The sequence below is a fragment of the Mustela putorius genome, unplaced genomic scaffold (genome assembly GCF_011764305.1).
Source record: "Mustela putorius furo isolate JIRA1106 unplaced genomic scaffold, ASM1176430v1.1 tig00000487_pilon_pilon_pilon, whole genome shotgun sequence".
NCBI classification, from domain to species: Eukaryota; Metazoa; Chordata; class Mammalia; order Carnivora; family Mustelidae; genus Mustela; species Mustela putorius.
In genome coordinates, this window is record NW_025421399.1 from 4,918,404 (window position 1) to 4,941,416 (window position 23,013).

The following is a 23,013-nucleotide window of genomic DNA, read 5'->3' on the forward strand; positions in this document are numbered from 1 at the left end:
TCAGATGAAGGTGAGCTTCCTATGTTCATGAAAGTCTAGTTTGTAACATTGTAAGTTTGTAGTTGAAGTAAATAATATGTCTTCTAACAAGAATGCCAAAATACATGACCCTTAAATGTTTTAATTAATAAATTTAATTTTTTATAAGTAATGCTTTCACATAGATCATAAGTTTAAAAGTATTTAAAGGTACATAGTGGAACTTTGCCTCATACCTGATCTCTCTATTTAATTCCTATTCCTTTTCCCCTAGTAACTAATGAATAAGTAACTGGTTTCTAATGTAGGTAGTATGTAGAGCACTCAAGAAAAAACAAACAAAACATATATATATCCCTCCACATACTTTTTACATAAGTAGAAGCATACTGTGTACATTGTTCTGTATCCTTGATTTTTTTAAAATGTAACAATATATTTTTGATATTGTTCATATTGGAATGTAAAGAGCTTTCTCATTCTTTTTTGTAGTTGCATAAAGAATATGTGGATTCTCATCCTGATGGAAATATGTATAACTTATTGGGATCAGTGATCCATCCAACTTGAATCTTGGTCTTTTTGATTGTGGCACCAAGAAATGTTTTGTGGCATCTCATAATGGATGTCCTCTGTGAAATATCTAACTTTTGAGTATAATTTTGGAAAGTTCTGACTCACTTTAAAAATGAGTTAATGGCCTCATGTTTTATGAACTTACCAAAATTCTTCTCCAACTCTTATTTTTAGTATAAAAAGTATCTTGGGGAAAAAATGTGCATAGTTTTTTTCATATTCTTTACAGACATATTTAATTTTGTTTGGTTTCAAATAATGGTTGGCGACAATAATACATTTGTATAATGTTGATGTTTTACTAAGTTCTTTTACATAATTTATTTCTTATCAGCTATTTTTTATGACTCTACTATTAAGTAGGAGTATTATAATAAAGAATGAGAAAAGTGAAGTTTGAAGGAATTGTACTATACCTAAAACCCCGCAGCAAGATTCCACGTGCACATATGTTCTTGTCTGTATTGTAGCTTAATGTTTTAGTATAGTATTAATTTTATACTATAACTTATAAGTTAATAGCTTCATGATCACCACACATATATTGAACAAAAAATGTGCATGAGATAGGCCATGAGAATCTTAAAATCTAGATGAAGAGATAGGTCATTTACATAAAAAATAACTAATGTGCTATAAGATCAAATTAGTGATACATATTTATTATTTTAAGAGTTCAGATGAAGATTAGATTCATATGAAAAGAATTGAGGAGGGCGTAGAAGAAAGGGTAACATCTTGGTAGGTAGAGATAAAGCAAGAAAACCCTGAGACCTAGACATTAGAAGGGAAGAAAAGAATGGAGACATAAATAGGATTTGAAAGATGAGGAATGAGAGATAGTTGATAGGTCTACATTGAAGGGAGTATTAAATGTTACCTCAAAACAGGTCTCAATATATTCTTCGGGCAAGAGAGTTTCAGGTGTGAAGCTGTCTCTAAAGATTGATTTAACAGTGTATTAGATTACAGAACCAATAGGAGCAGGAAGACCATTAATTCAATCCATTCATTCAACAAACAAGTGGCACTGTGCTGGTAAGAAAGAGAGGTATATACTGGTCTCTGACCCTGGAGAACTCACTGAAGAAAGACAGATGAACAAATAAATAACTACAAATTGTGCTAAATGTTAAGGAGAACTTGTGCAAGAAGGAGTTAGAGCATTAAGGTGCAGTGGTTTAATTTAGATAGGATGGCCAGGTAAGCATGTCCTGAGATGTGATAGGATGAAAAGGAATCATCTACTGGAAGAATTGGGAGAAGTGTCTTCTAGACAGAAGGAAGAAGGTAGGGTAGGAAATAATACATATGTTATACTTATATTAGGCCACTACTAAAGTATTTGTTATTAAATAAAGAGGAAACTGACAAATGGGGGGAGGGACAAAAGTCTCTCTTACATTAACATTTGTTTCCAATTATTTAAACAATAATCATTCTGTTAGCGGCTTTATTAGCTATTCCCGTGTATACCAAGGTTCTGAACTCTGTATTTGTCAGTATAAGACAAATTCAGTTTAATAAAGGAATGGGGAAAAGGCAGATTGAGGTGACAGTGACTGGGGAGCAGCAGAGAGATCACTGGACACATACAGAAAGGATATGGGAAACATGAGAAGCAGAAGTAGATGCACAAGAAGGAGACAGATATCAAGGTTTAATTTCTGCTATGAGTTTGCTTTATATAATGGATCTATTTTATATGGATGAAGTGAGAGTTGGATGCATATGTACCTCAACAGAGTATTTAAGGTGGGTATATACCATCTTTTAACAAATGCTAGGTACCTATATGAATTTTTTGAATTATAATTTAAGCTGATTATTTAGAATTTGTATCTAAACTGAAAATACTTTCTCTTGATAGAGGTTAAGGAACTTGCAAATGCCTTAAACAAAGTCACCAATGAAAAAGTTGATGTTGATGAAGTAAAATCTATACTGAAAGGCCTGGGGATTTATTGCCCAAAGGAAGAATTACAGGAGGTACTTACATCTATTCCTCTTGATAGTAAGTATTCCTTTTCTGAGTCATTTATTACGTATCAAACTTCTATTTACTTTCACTCATGAATCCACAGAGCTGATTGATTAGGCATAAAATGTAATGAGTTCAATAACATTAGATTTTCCCTATTAGGCTGGATGAGAGTTTGTTTTGGATTATTCTCATATTGAATTATCCTAGGGAAGTAAAATCTTCCACTCTTCTTTCCCTTTCTTTGGCTCCTGAGGGTGTGAATCTTACATTCTTATTGGACAGGGGCTGTGAAGCAAGCTCTCTCAAGCCCATGAAGCACAGGGCCAAGCTTTAATGTGGTGATAACAACTACCAGTTTGGTTTCCCCACACTCCTTGAAGAGCTACACTGGTATTTTTGAAATCCTGCCAGTGGGATGATTAGCTTATGTACAAAGCCTTACAGTATTCTTTTTTCTTAAGTTCCAAGTATATGACTAACAAAAGACAAAAGACTGCACACTTCCTTTATTAATATATCTTTGCTTACAAGTATATATAGTCTTCTTTAGGTATGGTTGAGTTTGGTTTATGGTACTTCTAGTGAATATCTTCTTGTCTTCCCTCAAAACATAAATGGTGGGGCATCTTGGTGGGTGGGGATCTGCCTTTGGGTCTGGACATGATCCCAGGGCACATTGGGCTCCTTGCTCAGCAGGGAGCCTGCTTCTCCCTCTCTCTTCTCCCCTCTCTTGATTTCTCCCTTTCTATATCTCTCAAATAAATTTAAAAACTTCTAAAAAATCAGAAAAACATAAATGGTCCCAGTAGGACTTGTAAATGGTCCCAATTGGAAATATGTGTAAAATCCATAAAATGGATTGGCTCTTCAACAAAAAAGACCACAGGAGTCATCATAATCATATTCCTTTTCATAGTTAATATGAGATGTTTTTAGCAGGATCAGAGTTAGAAAACAGGACTAACTTGGTTCTGAATGTTTAGTAAACATGCATATCTTGTGACTCATTCTTTTGTATCTTGGGATTTTTCATTTCTTTATGTTTCATTTTCAGATGAGGGGAAAGTGGACTTAAAAGATTGTCTGATCCAGTTAAAGAAAATGCCATATTTTACAAAAGGTTCAAGTAAGTGAGAATTTTTTAAATTTATTTTTTATTTATTTTCAGCATAACAGTGTTCATTATTTTTGCACCACACCCAGTGCTCCATGCAATCCATGCCCTCTATAATACCCACCACCTGGTACCCCATCCTCCTACCTTCTGCCCCTTCAAAACCCTCAGATTGTTTTTCAGAGTCCATAGTTTCTCATGGTTCACCTCCCCTTCCAGTTTCCCCCAACTCCCTTCTCCTCTCTAACTCCCCATGTCCTCCATGCTATTTGTTATGCTCCACAAATAAGTGAAATCATATGACAATTGACTCTCTCTGCTTGACTTATTTCACTCAGCATAATCTCTTCCAGTCCCGTCCATGTTGCTTTTTTAACAATAAAAATTTTGAGTAGAATTCTTCAGTTTCAATTTTGTGCATTTGTCTAGCTTTCTAATACATATAACATATATAACATGTTATAACATACATATAACAAATGTACTGGGGTGAAGAATCAGTAAGGAATCCTTGTCTGACCTTTTCTTGAAATTGTAGTATTTTTTCCATCACTCAAAAAGGATAAATATATGAAGTCCATCTGGATTTCGTATCCAAGTTTGTGATTGGTATTCAAGATTGTGATCAAGATGACTGCCATGAGGTGCCAGTGTCTTGGACACTCTGAAATCCTGTGGGAATAAAATTGATATTCTCTTCTAATTCGAAAAGATACATGCACTCCTATGTTGGTTGAAGCATAATTTATAATCGCCAAGACATGGAAGCAAATTAAGTGTTAACAGATGAATGAATAAGGAAGATGTGGTATATTTATACAATGAAATATTATACAGCCATAAAAAGGATGATATAATGCCATTTGAGACAACAGAGATGGAACTAGAGGGTATTATGCTAAGTGAAATAAGTCAGGCAGAGAAAGACCAATACCATATAATTCCACTTATAAGTAGAATCCAAAAATAGTCAAATGGGTGCCTGGCTGGCTCAGTGTATAGAACATGTGACTTTTGATCTTGGGGTTGTAAGTTTGAACCCCACATCGGGTGTAGAGATTACTTGAAAATAAAAATATAAATAAATAAAGCCAAACAAATAACCAATAAACAAAAAGCAGAATCAAACATATAAATACACAGATCATATTGATGATTGCCCAAAGGAAGGAGGTTTGAGGGTTGGGCAAAGTGGGTGAAGGAGTGAGGGAGATAGAGGCCTCAAGTTATGGAATGAATAAATCACAGGAATAAATAGCACAGCATAAGGAATGCAGTGATACTGTAACAGTGATGTAATGGGACAGATTATAGCTATACTTCTGGTAAACATAGCATAATGGGTAAACTTTCAAATCATTAATTTTTACACTGGAACTAATGTAACATTGTGTGTCAGCTATACTAAATTTTCTTCGATCAGTATTTCCTTTTCTTTTTTATCCTATTATCGTTTTATTAAAATGGGATTTTTATCACGAGAAGATTAGCTACTGAAACAAATATAGGAACATGTTGAAACATCTAAGCTTCCTCCATGTTATGTAATAGGTATTCTTCCCTTACTCCACTACCTAGCTGTGAAACATCAAATATAATCTGGCTTTAATGTGTTCAGTTAACTGACTTCTCCAACAGTGAGGTATCTGTGATGTCTGTGGAACTTCTGGGTCTCCTTGAGGTTTAGGCTAAATGACACTTGGTTAGTAAATTCACAACAGTTTTGGATCCCCTGGGTCTCCTTGGAGCAGCTCATATTCTTGAGATTAACTGAAATTGCTTAATGTCCTCTAAATTTTAGTTTCCAAAATTAAAACTGAACTAAATGCAAAAGATCTAATTTAGATAGCTACAAGGGATGAAAGTATTCATCAGAGCCAAGATATTTAGGGAAATAGCCATAATGGTGTTTCCTCAAGTGACAAAATATTTTGTCCTTAATCTTTGATTTTCTAAATGGGGCCTATAAAACTTTCCCAGTTATGTGGTTTATAAGCAAATCTCTCACTGCGTTAATATTTATGATGGGATAGGGTTTATGATAATATAATATTCAAAATTTCTTCTTACTTGAACAATTCATACATGGTACTTTCAGAAATGAATATTATCTTTCTTTGGTATTGATATAGCAGTGCCAGTCTTTTCATTATTTGGGGGACATATTTGTGTTCATGTGTTGGATACATTTAAGTATCCACTGAATGAAAAAAATTAAGAACAGTCACATCAAACTATGGATGGTTATCTAATTTTTGGCAAGGTAATTACTTGTGTAGCTAGTTATCATAGCTTTAATAGAATTCCCAGCCTCAGATATGCCAGAGGTGAGTATAGGCAGATGTCCTAAGATTTCTTTTTATGTAATCACTCTTTAGTCTTAGAATTAATATTTGCTGGCCTAGTGGCTAAACATTTTGCCTATGAAATCAGACTTCACACTTGGCTTCTCATTTAGTAACTGTGGATGCTTAGGCAGACTAACCTTGCTAAAGGTTTCTTATCATTGTGGTATTAAATGAAATGGTGTATATAGAGCACTTAGAAGCTCAGACAGAATACTTAATAAGTGATAGAAGTAGCAGTAATACTACTACTAGAAGTTGTTGTTGTTATTATTACCCAGGACCCAGTACTGATATTTGAGTGTTTTTTTTTAATTTCATACATTGTATATTTTTTTGAATATAGAAAAAGAAGGCCCCCTGAAAACTCTGGCTGCCATTAGGAAAAATATGGTCACTCCTGAAGAACTAGGCTCCATTATGAAAAATATAGGAGTTCCATTACCTGAAGATGTGATTGAAAGATTACTACAGAATATGACTCTCACAGGTGAGTCATGTTTCTAGATATCCTTTATCTTAGTTGACATGCATCTGTTCGAAGTTTTCAAGAATCCCTAAGGGGTTTATCTTCTTCATGGATTATCCAAGGCTCTATCAACCTACTACCCTACTGGGTTCTACTTATATTCAGTAGCATCACACAAAGGAGGATCTGTAGGGGATGAATGTATGTATCTGAATGATATGTATCAGTTTGTCTTTTTTATTGAATATATATGTCTGTATTTTAAGACCAAATATATAAACTGTTTTTCAGTACAGCAATTATGCTATAGTTGCCAGTCTTTGATCATATTCCCTGTTCCCTGATACATCTTTTTTCTTTCAGAGGATGGGAAAGTGAATTTAGAAGAGTTTATGAGCAATTTAATCAATTCAGGATTTCCACCTCTACCTGAAAGTAAGAATTTTCAGTTGAATAGAGATAGATAAGATATGGATCTCTTGGGAAAACCCCAGCTAGGATTTTGAGATGGCCTTAAAATGATTTAACACTGGCTTAATTTTCTAATGTCTTTATTCTATCTGTGTCAAATGTATAGCACAACTAAAAGAGAACATGCCCCTTAGAGAGTACTAGTTACCTCTTCTGCCTCGTCTGAGACCAGGGTCTTGAATGCAGTTATCTTCTCACTAAGGGTCTTATGAAGAAAAAAATAGCATTATTTAAAATGACTAAAACAGTACTTAGAATTAGGCTGTTTAAATTGTAATCATATAAGATATATTAACATGATAATGAGAGGTTTCCTGATACTGATTTATAATAACTCTTCATCAAGAAACTAGTGAAAACCTCTGTAACTATTAGGAGAATTTTTGTTCAGGTTTATTATTTTTCTTCTTTTGTTATTTGAACATTGTTTTCTTTGGTTACTTCTTTGTATTGGCTTCCCACATTTTTTCCCCAGTTTCTCTTTACACACCAATTCAAAGTTTAATTTTAGCACAATGTTTATCAATTATAGTGTTAACGACCAGTTTCTTCTTTTGGTTTGCATAATATTTTCATAATCTTAGGCCTCTGAGGTCCCTGACAGGTTGCCCTTTCTTGCCCCTCTGGTGCTGAAAAAGAAGGAACAATTTATATTTTGCATATTAAATGAGAAGAATGTTTCTTTTTTGTGTGCAAAGAATATTTCTGACACTAATTTCTGACACATAGGTGCAAGCTAAAATTGCACCTATGGTCAAATCACTTCATACTGCCCATTTTTAAGCTCCCTCTATGGTTGCAGAAGCTCAAGGTTTACTTCTTTGACCATTGCCACATACTTTTGGTTAGGCACACACATGTATCTTTGACAAGCCAAAAATATTTATGAAGGGATATTTCATAGAAATGACTTTTTTGAGGCAACTTCCTAATAATATATGTCAACTGTTTTTGAGAACTGGTGTTAAAAACAGCCATACCAAGTGTCATTGTGTTTCCTGATGACATTGCCCATTATATTATTTAGTGATAAATATGAAAAATGTCTTGAAATTTAATATCAGAAAAAAACTGTATCTCTTCCAAAGACCAGTGTGCCTCTTTGTGTAGACAATAAACCAAGTTCCCCTTTATGCCTTAGCTTCTAGAAAGTTCAGATCTAAACAATATTTAATGATTATAGCTTTGTTGGCTTTGTTTGTTTTACTACCTTTTTCTTAGGTAGTAATTCTCCTTTGAATTTTTATTTCTATTTCTATTTATTTTTCTTTTTTTATTTCTATTTATTTCTATTTTAAACACTTTAATATATTCTTTTAAAAATATATTAACTTTCATTGAATAATTCCTCAAACTATTTTGGGATGTCATTGGGTATACAGTATGAAGCAATGTATCAAAAACAGCTATCCTTGAATGCTGGCCCATGGGGTATAATGAATATACCATAAAAAAGAGTCCTATGACTAAATTTGGAAAACACTGGAGTAGAAAACAAACTTAAACAAATTTCTCTGCCACTAGACTATTAGAAACTTTATATGTTTAAGAGTTTGAGAGAGTTAATAAATAGCAGACCCTGAATCTGCCAGATCACAGAACTCTTTTGTTATTTTATTTTGATAATTTTGGAAATGAGACCCTAAAATCCAGCATTTACACTAATAGGTATTTACACAAAGGATACAAAAGTACTGATTTGAAGGGGCACATGCACCCCAATGTTTATAGCAACATTATCAAAAATAGCCAAACTATAGAAAAGAGCCCAAATGTCTGTTGACTGATGAATGGATAAAGAAGATATGGGAGATATACATAATATTACTCAGCCATCAAAAAGATGAAATCTTGTCATTTGCAATGACATGGATGGAGATGGAATGTATTATGTTAAGCAAAGTAAGTCAGAGAAAAACTAACACTATATGATTTCAGTTATATGTGGAATTTAAGAAACAAAATAGGGCAGTGGGATGGCTCAGTTGGTTGGGCGTCTGCCTTTGCCTCAGGCCGTGATCCCGGAGTCCTAGAATTGAGCCCCACATTCCCCTGTTATATTCCTGAGACTGGCAGTTTATGTTCTCCCTCCCCACCCCCTGCCTTTTTTTTTGGCCACTCCTTACTGGACTTCATCAACTTTTTTTATTTTCTCAAAGAACCAGTTTTTGGCTTTGATAATTTTCTCTGTATTTTGTCGACTTCTTGTATCTTTGTTATTTCTTCCTTTTTACTGACTTTGGATCTATTTTACTTTTTTTCCTAGCTTCTTAAGGTGAAACCTATGGTGACTTATTTCAGCTGTCTCTCATTTTCTTTTTTTTTTTTTAAGATTTTATTTATTTATTTGACAGACAGAGATTACAAGTAGGCAGAGAGGCAGTCAGAGAGGGGAGGAAGCAGGCTCCCTGCTGAGCAGAGAGCCCGATGTGGGGCTCGATCCCAGGACCCTGGGATCATGACCTGAGCCAAAGGCAGAGGCTTTAGCCCACTGAGCACCCAGGCGCCCCTCTCATTTTCTAATATAAGCATGAAGACCTATACCCTTCTTACTAAACCCCTCCTTGGCTGCATTCAATGAATGCTGAAATGCTTTGTTTTCATTATAATTCAGTTTGAGATATGTTCTTTTTTCTCTGTGATTTCTCTCTTATCCATGGACTATTGAGAAGTGTGTCATTTAATTTCTAAATATTTGGGGTTTTCTTAGTTATTTTGTTGTTACTTATAATTTAATTCTATTGCTGTCAGAGAACATATCCCTTATGATTTCAATTCTTTTCAATTTGTTGGTACTTGTTTTATGGCCCAGCATCTGGTCTATTTTGGTAAATGTAGTATGTGCATTTGAAAATGTGTATTCTGCAATTAAAGAGTATGGTGTTTTATAAATATAAATTAACCAAAGGTGGTTGATAGCTTCCTCAGATCATCTGTACTGGCTTTTTTGGTAGTTAGTCCATCAGTTGTTGGAAGAGAGGTGCTAAAATTTCCAGTTATGATTTTTGTATTTTCTATTTCTCCCTTAAATTTTGTCAGTTTTGTTATTTGTTTTTAGACTTGCTTTGTTCATCTGCACTTATGATTGTTATACCTGATGAACTGACTGGCGAAGAATACCAAATATATTGTTTTGTAAGAAAAATCACATTTTCCTCTGAGTACAAGCTGAAAGTTGATTCCCCATTCTATGGCTGTATGGCACTTTATTTACCACATGTTAAATATTTACCCCTAACTATTTGCTCAATATCAGCGAGTAACACTTCATGTCCAATATCATATGGGCTGTACTAGATTAAATGTTTCTGTACTTTAGAGCTATATTCTCTGTAAAATGATTAAAAGAACATGCTTCTGTTTCTGATAGAATGACTTAAAGTGTGCATTTGAATACATGTCAAAAGTCTCTCCTTTTCACACTGAAATGGAACATAGCAGTGTGAAGATAATAGGAAGTATTTTTTCTTAAATTGAAAATCATTAACATTTCCCATTCTCATAGCTTTTATCATTTTTATTTTTTTCCCAGGAAGTAGGGTTGATAACAGCAACCTAGATACTTTTCCTGGAAACATGAGGATGGAGATGTCAGGTAAAGAATTTTATAAGATTCTGAAGGACCTGTCAGTTGAAAGTGACATATACATACACATGGTTCACATGGTTCTGTGTTCTGAGAAGTCTTTTTATTAATCTAAATGTCTTACATATAAAATTCATATAGAAAGAACCATAGAAAATGATAAAAATAATTAAAAATTACCTTAAATGTTATGCTTTAGGTTTCCCTTCTTGAGAATAAATTCGTGGTTTCCGAAAGTTTCATTTGGGGAGTGTGGAAGAAAGAAGGCTATGTATTTACTATGTTAGTACTTTAGATCAAAACTTATAGGACATGGGGGCTTAAGTGGGTAGGAGAAGAATAAATGAAACAAGATGGGATTGGGAGGGAGACAAACCATAAGTGACTCTTAATCTCACAAAACAAACTGAGGGTTGCTGGGGGGAGGGGGTTTGGGAGAAGGGGGTGGGATTATGGACATTGGGGAGGGTATGTGCTTTGGTGAGTGCTGTGAAGTGTGTAAACCTGGTGATTCACAGACCTGTACCCCTGGGGATAAAAATATATGTTTATAAAAAATAAAAAATTAAAAAAAAAAGAATAAAATCTCAGAGATGTTAAAAAAAAAGTTTTAGAAAAAAAAACTTATAGGACTACTTTAGCAATCTTTCCTCTGTATTGATGATTCAAAAAGCATTATTAAGATCCCACAATGTTCTAGTATTGTGCTAAACACTGAGAATACAGAATTTAATGAGACATGATTTTGGCTCCTCAGAAGATATGATCCAATAGGAAAGCAGATTGACCCTTCCATAGCCCTGCCAGGTGTCCAGATGACAGAATAGAGACTTTCCAGGGTTCAGAGCAAGTCCAAGGACCTTAAGAACTGCTCCCACATAGCAGAGTCCTAAGCTGCCACCATTACCATTAGATCCAGTCCAATAGATCAAGAAAGTCCTGGCAAACAACATTCTGTAACTCAGAATTTTTCTTTTCAATTTTTCCTCCTTTCCCCTTTTAAAAGTGCTAGTCTGCACTTTGAAGACAGAATCTAGACATTAACAAAAATCAGCTTCTCTGAAGAAAAGCATTTCTAGAACAAATGCTGTTGTTTTTTACTGCCTTTATGTAGCGCAAAACAAGACAAAAATTTATGATACACAAGTTCTTTTTACAATGTTAAAAGACTGGGATCTTCAACCTTATAAATAGAACGTTTTATACATAGAGGTATGATGCGTTATTATTATTTAAAGAAACAATGACACATCCTTTAAGTTGCAAATCTAATAATTTCCAGTGAATTAGTCAATAAAAACTAAACCCAAAATTCTATGAAGAAAGCCAATATAATCAAAATGTTGAAAATAGTGGAACAACCCAACCACTAAGCAATTTGCCTACTATTTTTAATATGATTATAAAATGTGAAAAAAAGTCCTTATCTTATTCCCCCCTTTTAGTGATGTGGTCATACATGAGACAAGCACAAGGTTTACCAAGGGGGGTGGTCAGGAAGTGATGGGAACTGCAGCTAGGACCAGACAGGCAAAGGGAGCATGGAAGAGGAAAGGCCTAATTGACACCAACAGGGAACTGGATATGAAGGAAATAGGACTAAATACATTTGTGACAACAGAATCATACAGGGGAAATGGCTGCTCATGTCCCTGACCACCCGGTGTGCAGAGGAGTGGACAAGTTAATAGGTCCTAACACAGACTTTATAGGCCAGGCCAGGTGGTAAAAGCATTCTGAATGGAAATGCTAGCATTTAGGGGTATGCACATAGTGTGGTGGGACACAGAAAAGAAAATGAAGGAATAGCTTCAGACAGGTAGTTTCTGTAGTTAAGGAGTCAAAACGGAGGTGACCGTCATAATAATATGTCTGCTCTGATCCTCGTTTATTTTTATGTCTTCATGCTGGCATTCACTGACTGATCTCCCTTTGCACTTGGCATTTTATCTTGCCATCTTTACCGGCCCTTGTTGCTGTGCTCCTCATTTAGACAGTCCAGTGCTTGGGGCTTTTGGCTTCTCTCACCAACCCCTGTTCCTTTCACTGGGTCACAGGAAACGTTTTGCTATCTGATGGTTGCTGGGGATGCGGAGAATTTGTTGGCTGTTGCAGACTCTTCTGCTGTGATGTCAGTGCTCCCATTTCTTCTCTACCTTCCCCTTGCTGTAGTTTCTCAGCAAGGTCTGTATGTCCTGCTTCCTTCCAGGGCTCCCAATAGACTCTCAAGCACAGAGGCCATTTTTCTTGGTTGGTTTGCACAATTGGAAGAGGCAGCCCACTAAAATGAATGGCCTAAAAGTTTCGTTGGGTAACAAGGAAAAAAAGATGCCATACCCCTATCTCCTTACATGAGCAGAATGAATGTGTCTTTTTTTTTTTTTTTGAGAGTTAAAGGATTTATTTATTTATTTATTTATTTATTATGTTCAATTAGCTAATGATGTACTATATGCTGGTGTCTCTTTTTTTTAAGATCTTATTTTTAAGCAATACCCAGTGTGGGGCTCGAACCCACAACCCGGAGATGCAGAGTTACATGCTCCACCAACCCAGCCAGCCAGGTGCCCCAAATGTGTCTTCTTTTCATCACTGCCTAAAAGGGAACTCATTCTGAGTCCTGAAAGATACTACAAAACTTGAATTCTGATTTTTTTTTTGCTTGTTATATATTTCAAAATGCCTTATTTTGTAACTGATTCATTATCTCTCAGAAAACAGGAATCTTCATTGATTCTTTTATTTTATTTTTAAAATTTATTTTATTTTTCTAAATTAGCATATAATGTATTATTTGTTTCGGGGGGGTACAGGTCTGTGATTCATCAGTCTTACACAGTTCACAGCGCTCACCATGGCACATACCCTCCCCAATGTCCAACACCCCCCTACTCCATCCCTCTTACCCTGCTACCCTCAGTTTATTTCCTGAAATTAAGAGTCTCTTATGGTTTGTCTCTCTGTCTGGTTTCATCATTGATTCTTGATAGCTTTCTTTTTTCCTATTCTTATAATGAGATTGTATTTAGGTAGATAAATGCAACTTCCCTAAATCCTCTGTTTACATTAATTTATAACATTCTCTATAATTATAAGTATTTACCTTTGTGACCTAGTTTCTTATTTTATAGCTGATAAAAAAATGAACAAGAAGAATGGGATAAGAGATAGGAGGTCATCTCCTGATGAGTGAAAAATTTGTTAATTAACTAATTCATTTATTTAACAGATATTTACTGAATAGGTGATGCTATGTTAAGTGCTAGAGATTTGAATAAGTATAATAAATTTTTTAAACTTACAGTAATATCTGTGGCAAATTCTTTTGTATATTTTGAAAAACAATGTGTATTAGATGGTTTCCAGTGAATTAGTCAATAAAAACTAAACCCAAAATTCAATGAAGAAAGTCAATTTGCATTTTTTAGTCAAAGTCAATTATTTATATCAGGCCCCGATGAGAACTTCTTAAAGAAAATATAGGAAAATAATCTTGTGACCTTAGGGTAAAAAAAGATTTCTTAGACAAGTGACCAAGAATCTAAGCATGAAATTTTAAAAATGATTAAATTGGATCACATCAAGATAAACAACTTCATTTTCTGAAAGACACAGTTCAGAAAATAAAAGGCAAGACATAGACTGGGAGAATATATTTGCAAAATGTATGTGACTTAGTACTGATATCCAGAATATCAAGAACAACTCCAGCATAAGAAGACAAACCAATGGAAGTGAGCAAAAGATTTTGCTCATTTTGGACATCTCATGAAAGAAGATATGTATGTTGACTAAATGAATTTAAAATTTAAAAATCCTAATAAATAAAAATTTTTAAAAATTCCTATGGAATTTTTATGTACCCAACCAGATCATGTAAAATGATGGAAAAAAGAAGATATATCAATGGCCAATGACCACATGAAAGGAGGCTGAATGTTATTAGTTATCAGAGAAATGCAGTTTAAATCATTAATAGATACTGCTGTTCATCCTTTAGAATAACAAAAATTTAAAAGATCACAAGACCAAGTATTAGCAATAATATGGAGGAATTGTAACTCCTACAATTGCTAGAGGGTATTCTAACCACTGTGGAGATAAGTATGGCAATTTCTTAAAAAGCTGGCCATAATTTTACTATAAGACCCAGCAATCCCAGTAGTATTTTTCTAAGGTAAGTGAATATATATATATTATATATGTAATATATATGTTCATGTGTTTTGCCATCAGGATTAAACAATATCTACAGGTATTTTGGAATCACTAATAGACCTGAAATCTAAATATAGAAAAGACAAATGATCTGGGAGGAAGTAGGAAAGTAATCAGAAAGAAAAAAATATTAAAGAAATAGGTGTGTAAATGTAGCAGAATCAAATTTAATACACCGTGTAATAAACAGGGTGTTATTTTTTCTAACTACTTTCCTCTTCATCCCCATCCTATTTTGACTGTGAGTGGGGTGGAAGATGTTGGAACATGAGAGGACAGGACTTAAGTTGACCAATTAAGTTTCATCTAGTTTCAGAGACCTCTCCAGAGTTAGGTTTAGGGTAACCCTCTGGGATTGGTCTCTGAACTGCATGATACCAGGCACATACCCTCTCTCTGGCCCTAACCCTAACTGTAATCCTAGATTTGAGAAAGAAAAAAAAGATGTGGCATATATATATATATATATGGAATATAACTCAGCCATAAAAGAGAATGAAATCTTGCCATTTGAAGTGACATCAATGGAGTTAGAGATTATGATCCCAAGGGAAATAAGTCAGTCAGAGAAAGACAAATACCACATGATTTAACTCATATGTGGAATTAAGAAACAGAACAGATGAATAAAGGCTGGGGGTGGTGTGGAGAAAGAGAGAGGAAAACCAAGAAACAGATTCTTAACTGTAGAGAACAAACTTATGGTCACCAGAGGAGAGGTGGGTAAGGGATGGGTTAAACAGGTGATGGGGATTATGGATGTGCTTGTAATGAGCAGTAGGTGTTACATGGAAGTGTTGAACCAGTGTATTATATTCCTGAAACTAATATCACACTGTATGTTAGCTAACTGGAATTCAAGTAAAAACTTAAAAAAAAATAAAGCTTAACCTAGTTTCTTCTGGTTTAAAATAAAAAGTTTCTTTTGGTTGATCCAGTTTATTTTGGGAAATTCTCAGTTTTTCAAGACTTACCCTCTACCCCTCAGAAAAGCATCCCAGTATCAGGGACAGCTTGGGTATCCAGCTGGTAGAGGAGGGTGGCCATACCTTGTTTCCTCTGGGTTCCTTTTTTTTTTTTTTTTTTTTTTTTTTAGATTTTATTTATTTATTTGACAGAGAGAGAGATCACAAGTAGGCAGAGAGAGGGGGGGGAAGCAGGCTCCCCGCTGAACAGAGAGCCAAATGTGGGGCTTGATCCCAGAACCCTGAGACCATGGCCCAAGGCAGAGGCTTAACCCACTGAGCCACCCAGGCGTCCCTCCCTCTGGGTTCTTGATAGCCTCTTTAACAACGTCTCACATGTCATGTATCCTGAGCTCCTTGGTGACGTCTCCTGCTGAAGTTCACTGCTTGAGAAACTTGTGGTCTGGTTTGTTTATTTTTTATTTTTGTTTTTTTAGCAAAGTCAAGGATCTATGTTCTTTCTTTCACTAATTTGTCTGGCTAAGCCTTAGCCCTCACAGTTGATGAGGTCCTGTGAATCTCAGTCAAGGATTCTGTTAGTCCCCAGACTGTATTGTCTGCTCCATCGCCTCTGCTAGGGTTCACCTTTCCCTTTGATTTGGTGTCCCATGGTGGATTCACTGACCTCCATCTCTGAGAAAACCTCCATTTGGTTTATTGGGAGAACATGGGAGTAACTGAATATCTTTCATATACACAAAGCCAGAGGGAGCAACTGGGTAGCCTGTTTCTAGACCTCTCTCTTGCCTATAGAGACCATACCACAATATCTGTTCTGGTGACAATGTCATGTTGTCTGGATACACTGTGAGGTCGATCTCCGAGTTCTAAATAGGAAGTGTGACAAAAGGTCTCCTGGGTTTTTTCTATACCCTCACTCCCATTCCACCAAAATATCTAGAGTTTTTCTGTCTTACCTCCTCTTAGAGTTTGGCTTGGAAAGGGGAGTAAAGGGTAGATAGAGATGAGGGGCATGTGCAGTAAGCAACAGGAACACTTAAACCTTCTTGAGAGAAAGAGATCTTTATCTCTATTTCTCCTGCTTTTTCTTAAACCATGAAGTAGACTTTTCCCCTCCTCTTCTTACCAAGCAGGATGTGGGAAGGAGGAGGAAAGGAGCTTTCCTATGTTATCTATCTATCTATCTATCTATCTATCTATCTATCTATTTGCCTTTCAACCCTTTGGTTTACAATAAAACTAAATATTAGATCTTCAGATTTGCTTTGTTAAAAAGTGGCTTTTTGAAAATTAAAAAAAAATTCCTTCTGAGTTATATAAATTTTATGGCTGGATAGGAAAAGCTTTATGGAAGAAAAGGAATATGGAAAAGAAAAATATGTTAATACAATTTAAAATGTCATACCTATACAACATATTCCAACATGACAGAATTTCACTAACAATTGCTCCAACGGGGAAAAGATTTTGACCTAACTTCCATATTTTTACAGAGATAGATAGTCCTAATGAAGAAGGCAAATCAGAAGAGTGTTTCCTTAGAAACTTAAAACTGTTTATGAATTCAATATCTCTTTCTCTGTGAACTGAATTTTGCCTTGTCTTTAACTAAGGAGAAGATGCACCATAGTGAAATCTTACATGATTTGAACACTTTCAAAGGGAAGATGGATGATGAATTAACAAACAACTCTCAATTGATCTCTTATCTTGTTTTCTAACCATTTGATAAGGAATCCTGCTACTACCCAACACATGGATCCAATATAACTTAAATTACTTTATTTGGCCCTTTGTTTTGTTTTTGTTTTTTATATTGATCATATTGATATGAATTTTAACAAATTTTCCAAGAGAAGAAACAGTTTATTATTGCAGCTAATTGTGAAATGTGGAATAAGAAAGTAGTTATTCTGTGATTTTGGTGAGGCAATGAATCTAGTTCCTTAAAAAACGAAATCAATACTACTTTGGCTTAGAGGTAGCTATTAAAATGTATCAACCCTCTGCTACATACCTGACAGAGTTCTACACCTTTTCTTAAGTATTACTTTATCTTCACAGAAGCTCTGAGACCAATAGTCTCATCTTTATTTCATACAACAGAAAACTAGGAATCTAAGAAGTTACGTTGCTCACCTAAATTCCAGTAGGTAATAACTAGTAGAGAATAATACTCAAACCCATGTGTTCTTACTTCAGCCATGGCAGTTTTCTCATTTCACTACAAGTGCCTGTTTCTATCTACCACAAGAATTATACTCTGGAAAGTAATTCTGTTCCCTTTAGAAATTAATGGGTTGTATGTCTCCAAAAAGGTTTAAGGGAAGAGAGCCTCATTCTAACCATGTATAATCTCCACATACACTGACACATGTTCCACAGGTCTCGTATATCCCTGCCAAGAAAAGATCTATAATGCATAGATAAAATAGACGGGAATATTTCAACACTGGTAGGAATTTCTGCATATACTTTTTTCTCTTTCCTAAGGAGAAACAGTAGCTATCAGAGACCTGAATGAGGTACTAAGGAACATGGGCATTGAACTCACCAAAGAAGAAGATGGAGAGCTAAGAAAAAAACTTCCAGTTGATGGTAACTCATTTTAGATATAAAAAGCCCTCTGGGAAAGCTTGGTCTTAAGGCTTTATATCAGAGTTTTTCTTAAAAAATAAAAAATAAAAATAAAATAAAAAAGTTTTTCTGAAACCAGATTAATTTTGTGATGATAAAAACATGCAAAATCTCAGAAAAAACTCTACTTCTAGAGTTAGAATGAATTCTGTCTTCCATTTTCTGAATCCATATAGAGTGCAAAGCACTTGACTACATTGATTCTGAGACCATCTTTCACATCTGGGGATGTTCAGAAGGCACAATTAAAAGATGGAAAAGGAAATGAAAGTACGCTGTATATCCTTCCCACATTTCCCATTCATTCCTATATTCTGACACAGCCCCATAAAACTACTGACACTTCTGCCAGGGCACCAGTAACTTGCCATTTGCCAGTTGCATTAGACATTATTCACTCTTTATTGGTGCTTTCTCCTGTCTTTTATATTGGTGATAATTCTGACCTTCTTGAAATTAGGCTATTTTGTCATCTGTGTTCTTCCCTTTGACCCAGATCTATTCATTCTCTAATTTTCATTTTACATACTCTCTCTGGGTAATCTCATCATTCTGTGGTCCAATCTATCATCTACATGCTTGTGATTATAAATCTGTATTTCTATATAGGCTTCAGACTGGTACCTCTAAATGCCTGCCAGACATTTCCACTTGGATATTCCAAGGCTTCTTTTTCTCAACATATTTAAAGCTGAACTCATTATCTTCCTACCTAGTCTCCTTGTCCTAAATTCTCAGTCTCATTTGTGTTGTCACAGTCCATCTAGTTACCTAAGCTAGACATATGGGATTCATTTTTGATCCCCTCATTTCCCATCATCCACTATCTGGATTATCACCTAATTTTGTAAGTTTTACCTTTATATAAACCTAATTCAAAAAATTACCACACAGATGAGTAGGTGGATGGATATGTGACACACCAAGTATAGCAAAATGTTTAATAGTAGAATCTAGGAGGTGGACATATGGGTGTTTATTGCACAGTTCTCTCAACTTTGCTATATGTTTACAAATTTTCATAATAAAAAATTGAAAAAAAATCCCATGTATAAATCCACCAATATCTTTCTGTCCCTGCTACTAGCATTGCCATATTTTAGGTCAATCTCAGAAAACTAAGAATTATGCAATTAAGGTGAGCCAAATGATGATATGGAATAAAGGAATTTAGCTTGTTTCTGTTTTATTGTTTTATAATTTTTAAATGAGTCTGCTTTGTATCTCAATTATGTCTTATTTTATAGCTAAAGGGGATACTGATCTGAAAACACTGGTGGATACAGTACAAGATATTAGAGGTCAGTAAGAAGTTACTGTAAATTTGAGTTCCCAATTTTTTACACTAAACTCTCTTTTTTCTCTGATAAATATTTTACTGAAGTATGAAATACATTATTACTCTATCATATAATCTTGTGTCCAGCTTAAGAATTATTGCAAAGTGAACATAGCTATTTAAACTATCACCTGTTAGGAAATAAATATTATCCATAATCCAGATCCCCTATACCACTTCACAGTCACTTCCTCCATACTCTCTGGAGGTAACTACATCCTATATTCTAGGACCATAGATTAGCTTTGCCTGTTTTTGGAATTTGTCTAAATGGAACCATGTGATTTATGTTCCATGCTGTCTGATTTCCTTCCTTTAACATTATAGTACATGCTATTCTCTGAGATTCATCCATATTGCCACATGTAGAAGCAGTTTGTCCATTTTCATTGCTGCATATTATAAAATCTACTAAGTTATAGTCAAAGAGATCTTTAGAGAACCTGCTGTAGTGGCTGAAATGATTTCTAACTAACTCATTATACCTGAATACATTGCTGGGCAATATTCCATTGTATAATTATACCACAATATACCTCTCCAATCTACCATCACAGGACATTTCCAGTTTGGAGTAGTTATGAAGCACATACTGCTATGAATATTCTGTATATGCCTTTTGGTGAACATATGTGCACAATTCCAGGCCATATATCTAGAAATGAAATTGCTTTGTTATAGGATAAGATTGTGTATACTTTACTAGCTATTGTCTTTTTTGTTTTGTTTTTTTAATTTATTTTTTATTTATTTTCAGCATAACAGTATTCATTATTTTTGCACCACACCCAGTGCTCCATGCAATCCGTGCCCTCTATAGTACCTTTTTTAAATTTAATTTTATCTTTTCAGTGTTCCAAGATTCATTGTTTATGCACCACACTCAGTGCTCCATGTAGTGCTCCATGTAATACATGCCTCCTTAATACCTACCACCAGACTCACCTAACCCCCTCCCTCCTCCCCTCCAAAACCCTCAGTTTGTTTCTCAGAGTCCACAGTTTCTCATGGATCCTCTCCCCCTCTGATTTCCCCCAATTCCACTTATCCTTTCCTTCTCCTAATCTCCATGTTATTCCTTATGCTCCACAAGTAAGCTATTGTCAGTCCATTTTCTGAAGTAATCGTACCATTTTACACATCAACCAACCAACCAGTATGTCAGAGTTTCAGTTGCTTTACAGCCTTATTAATACTTGATATCTATCTCTTTTCTCCATTTTACCCATTCTGGTGGACATGCAGTAGGATCCCACTGTTACAGTTTGCATATCCCTATTCATTAATGATGTTGAGCACCTTTTTCATTTCATTGGCTACTTGGATACCTCTTTTGTAAGGTTCCTTTCATGTCTGTTACCTGTTTGTCTGCTTGAATGTCTGTGTTTTACATATTGAATTTTTAAAAATATTCATTTTTAAAATTCAAGTATAATTAGTATAAGGTGTTATATTAGTTTCAGGTATACATTATAGTGATTGAACAACTCTATACTTCACTCAGTGCTCATCATGCTTAAGTGTACTCTTTAATCCCCATCACTTACTTCACCCATCCCACCACCTACCTCCACTCTGGTAACCATCAGTTTGTTCTCTGTAGTCAAGAGTCTGTTTCTTGGTTTACCTCTCTCTTTTTTTTTTCCCTCTTTGTTCATTTGTTTTGTTTCTTAAATTCCACATATGAGTGAAATCATATGATATTAGTCTTTCTCTGACATATTTCACTTAGGATTATAGTTTCTAACTCCATCCATGTTGTTTCAAATGGCAAGATTTCATTCTTTTTATGGCTGAACAATATTCCCTTGAGTGTGTGTGTATCTATCTATATATCTATAGATATCTTCTTTATCCATTCATCAGTTGATGGATACATGGGCTATTTCCATCATTTGGTTATTGTAAATAAAGATGCAGTAAACATAGGAGTGCATATATCCTTTAGAATTAGTACTTTTGTAATCTTTTGGTAGATACCTAGTTGTGTATTACTGGATCATAGGGTATTCTATTTTTAATTTTTTAAGGAGGCTCTATAATCTTTTCCATGGTGGCTACACCATTTTGCATTACCACCAACAGTACAAGAGGGTTCCATTTTCTCCACATCCTTGCTGACAACTGTTTCTTGTGTTTTTGGTTTTAGCCATTCTGACGGGTGTGAGGTGATATTTCATTGTAGTTTTGATTTGCATTTCCCTGTTGAAGAGTGTTATTGAGTATCTTCTCCTGTATTGGTCATTTGTATTTTTTTCTTTGAAGAAATATCTGTTCACATCTTCTGCCCATTCTTTAATTGGTTTATTTGGTTTTTTTTTAATTGGTCAATTGTGTAAGTTCTTTATATATTTTGGATACTAACCCTTTATTTGATATGACATTTGCAAATATCTTCTCCCAATCTGTAGGTTGCCAGCTTCAATCTTTTTGAATTTGCTGAGACTTGTTTTGTGGCCTAATGTGATCTATTCTGTAGAGTGTTCCATATGCACTTGAAAAGAAAGTGTATTCCACTGTTTTCTGATGAAATGTTCTAAATATATCTTTCAGATCCATCTGGTCTAATGTGTCATTCAAAGGCACCACTTCCTTATTGATTCTCTGTCTGGATATTCTATCCATTGATGAAAGTGGAGTATTAAAGTCCTCTACTATTACTGTATTACTATTCATTTCTTCATTCATATGTATTAATAGTTGCTTTATGTATGTGGGTGCTCTCATGTTAGGTGCCTAAATATTTATAATTGTTTTATCTTCTTGTTGGACTGTTCCCTTTATCATTATGTAATGTCCTCATTGTCTCTTGTTATAGTCTTTGTTTTAAAGTCTGTTTTGTGTGATGTAAGTATTTCTACCCCAGCTTTTACTCACATCCATTTGCATGATTAATGTTTTTCCGTCCTTTCACTTTCAGTTTGCATGTGTATTTAGGTCTGAAATGAGTCTCTTGTATGCAGCGTATAGATAGATCTTGCTTTTTTATCCATTTCATCACCCCATGTCTTTTGACTGAAGTGTTTAGTCCATTTACATTCAAAGTAATTATTTTCCCATCTTTAATTTTTTTATAAACATATAAAGTATTTTTGTCCCCAAGGGTACAGGTCTGTGAATCGCCAGGTTTACACACTTCACAGCACTCACCATAGCACATACCTTCTCCAATGTCCATAACGCCCGCTCTCCTGATCCCCCGACCCCCAGCAACCCTCAGTTTGTTTTGTGAGATTAAGAGTCACTTATGGTTTGTCTCCCTCCCAATCCCATCTTGTTTCATTTATTCTTTTCCTACCCCCCAAACCCCCAACATTGCATCTCCACTTCCTCATATCAGGGAGATCCTATGATAGTTGTCTTTTTCCA